The sequence below is a fragment of the Oncorhynchus mykiss genome, chromosome 11 (genome assembly GCF_013265735.2).
Source record: "Oncorhynchus mykiss isolate Arlee chromosome 11, USDA_OmykA_1.1, whole genome shotgun sequence".
NCBI lineage: Eukaryota > Metazoa > Chordata > Actinopteri > Salmoniformes > Salmonidae > Oncorhynchus > Oncorhynchus mykiss.
The window spans coordinates 66,798,231-66,801,948 of NC_048575.1; positions in this window are offsets into that span (position 1 = coordinate 66,798,231).

Sequence of the window (3,718 nt, forward strand, 5' to 3'; positions counted from 1 at the left end):
TTTCTTTGCTGTAATGTCATCTGTATTCTGCCTGTAAACATGTGATGCATGCAACCATCTCCCATGAAAAGTATGGTTGCGCCCAAAATGGCAATATAACCCTATGGGCTCTGATCAAAGGTAGTTGACTATAAAGGAAATAGGGTGGCATTTGGGATGCACCCTGGGTTGGCACACAGGGCAAATTGCAGCAGATGCTTGGAAGCAGGCCAGAGATTGATAGTACCACCACCAGTAGCATGTGCTGCTATGTGCTTAGAGTTAATATGAAGCCTATGCACTTTTCATTCACTTAAAAGGGAAATGTAATTTCACAGATGCATTTCTGAAATGGGTAACTGCCAATGCCTATCCTAGATCTGTTGGCTTTAATCATCAGTCATTACTCTGTACTTTACCCTGCAGCTAAGAGACTGCTGCCCTATGTACATAGCTGTCATCAAGGCAAAGGGTGGCTACTTTGAAGAATCTCTCAATTTATTTTGATTTGTTTAACACTTTTTTGGTTACTACATGATTCCATATGTGTTATTTCATAGTTTTGATGTCGTCACTATTATTCTACAATGTAGAAAATAGTAAAAATAAAGAAACCCTTGAATGAGTATATATATATATATATATATATATATATATATATATATATTCCGGACTCTGACATTGCTCATTCTGATATTACTTAATTCCTTCAACATTTTTGGGATTTGTGTGTATTTGTTAGGTATTACTGCACTGTTGGAGCTAGAAACGTAAGAATTTTGCTGGACCTGCGAAAACATACAAAATATGTTAACGCAACCTTTCAAATTTGATTTGATTTTGAATCGTCAGTCATAGCCCTGGTCAAAAGCAGTGCACTACAGTATATAGGGAATAGGGTGCTGTTTTGGACTCTGCCATAGTGGTATCCCCTTTGACATGTTCGACTCTCCCGAGCTGCTGCTTATCACATTAAAAGGAAACACTTTACTATCATATCATATCACTATCATGGAATTCTAAGAAAGACTCTTTCAAATAAATGCATATACAGGTATGCGTCAATTCATTTCTACAAACAGAACATGACACATATCTTGAGAGGGGCAGAGAGATGGCTAGAATAGAGGGGGACAGACTGAGAGAAAGAGAGACAGTGCCACCCACCTCTATTCTACCTCTCTCGGTGTCTCTTCTCACCTCTGTGATGGTGATCAAGAGCAAGCGGGTGGAATAATTATATACAGGCGAGAGGCTCAATGGGAGGAAATGAATTGCGTCGCCAAAATAACACTCGGTGGGCTGAGTGCAAGAACGAGACGCATCCAAACAGCCATTATGATAATAACAACATGAATGCTGCTGTTGGTAATTACCAAGAGCAGACATGGAGCCTCTCAAGGACAAACCCCCCATGTCCCCTATCCCCCCTCTTAGAGCTGATCTATGACTGAGCTTTAGACTGGGATTAAGATGTAACAGATGAAAAATCAATGGCTGGTACAGATAGTGCCTGTTCAAACTTTGGTGGAAAGAAGGCTTTTTGTGTCTTGTTATCTGTGGTAGTTCTGAAGCGAGGACTATAAGAGAATTTGAGAATGGCAGATGGGAAAATCACAGAAAACAATAATGGAAGGCCAAAATTACTTGATTTTTTTAGTCTTACATGTTTCGCAGAAAGGCAGAGCGGAAGTGTCATGTACTGTCATGTTGTCTTGTCTCTGTCCTTTCCCTTCACCCTGTCTCCCTCTGCTGGTCGTGTTAGGTTACCTTTTCTCCCCCGCTTTCCCCCAGCTGTCCCTTGTCTCCTCTAACTACCCATTCACCCCGTTCCCCACCTGTTCCCTTTTTCCCTCTGATTAGGTCCCTATATCTCTCTCTGTTTCTGCTCCTGTCCTTGTCGGATTCTTGTTTGTTTGTGTCATTCATGCCTGAACCAGACTGTCGTCATGTTTGCTGTAACCTTGTCCTGTCCTGTCGGAATCTGCCGGTCCATCTGAGCCTACCTATGTTTGGTAATTAAAGAAGCTCTGTTTAAGTTGATTCGCTTTTGGGTCCTCATTCACGCACCGTAACAGAAGAATCCGACCAAGAATGGACCCAGCGACTTCGGATCCTCTCCACTCAGCCGTCGAGATCCAGGGAGCGATGCTAGGCAGACACAAGCAGGAATTGTCTGCTGCTCGACATGCCGTTGAGACCCTGGCCACCCAAGTCTCCAACCTCACAGAACAGGTTCACCATCTCCGCCTCGATCCACCGGCCACTTCCAGGGCTTTCGAATCTCCGGAGCCCAGAATCAATAACCCGCCGTGTTACTCTGGGGAGCCCACTGAATGCCGCTCGTTCCTCACCCAGTGTGATATTGTGTTTTCTCTCCAGCCCAACACTTACTCCAGGAGCACTGCTCGTGTCGCCTACGTCATATCTCTCCTTATTGGACGGGCTCGTGAGTGGGGCACGGCAATCTGGGAGGCAAGGGCTGAGTGTACTAACCAGTATCAAGACTTTAAGGAGGAGATGATACGGGTTTTTGATCGATCTGTTTTTGGGGAGGAGGCTTCCAGGGCCCTGTCTTCCCTATGTCAAGGCAATCGATCCATAACAGACTACTCTATTGAGTTTCGCACTCTTGCTGTCTCCAGTGGCTGGAACGAGCCGGCCTTGCTCGCTCGTCTTCTGGAGGGTTTCCGCGCAGAGGTAAAGGATGAGATTCTCTCCCGGGAGGTTCCTTCCAGCGTGGATTCCTTGATTGAACTCGCTATTCGCATTGAGCGACGGGTTGATCTTCGTCACCGAGCTCGTGGAAAGGAGCTCGCGCTCTCCGTCGCCTCCCTCTCCGCATCACTACCATCTTCCTCTGCCGGCTCGGGTGCTGAGCCCATGCAGCTGGGAGGTATCCGCATCTCGACTGAGGAGAGGGAACGGAGAATCACCAACCGCCTCTGTCTCTATTGCGGTTCCGCTGGTCATTTTGTCACTTCATGTCCAGTAAAAGGCCAGAGCTCGTCAGTAAGCGGAGGGCTACTGGTGAGCGCTACTACTCCTGTCTCTCCTTCAAGATCCTGCACTACCTTGTCGGTCCATCTACGCTGGACCGGTTCGTCAGCTTCCTGCAGTGCCTTAATAGACTCTGGGGCGGAGGGCTGTTTTATGGACGAGACCTGGGCTCGGGAACATGACATTCCTCTCAGACAGTTAAAGGAGCCCACGGCCTTGTTCGCCCTGGATGGTAGTCCTCTCCCCAGGATTCAGCGTGAGACGCTACCTTTAACCCTCACTGTTTCTGGTAATCATAGTGAAACCATTTCTTTTTTAATTTTTCGTTCACCTTTTACACCTGTTGTTTTGGGCCATCCCTGGCTAGTTTGTCATAATCCTTCCATTAATTGGTCTAGTAATTCTATCCTCTCCTGGAACGTCTCTTGTCATGTGAAATGTTTAATGTCTGCTATCCCTCCTGTTTCCTCTGCCTCTTCTTCACAGGAGGAGCCTGGTGATTTGACAGGGGTGCCGGAGGAATATCACGATCTGCGCACGGTGTTCAGTCGGTCCAGGGCCACCTCTCTTCCTCCACACCGGTCGTATGATTGTAGTATTGATCTCCTTCCGGGAACCACCCCCCCCCGGGGTAGACTATACTCTCTGTCGGCTCCCGAACGTAAGGCTCTCGAAGATTATTTGTCTGTAGCTCTTGACGCCGGTACCATAGTCCCCTCCTCCTCTCCCGCCGGAGCGG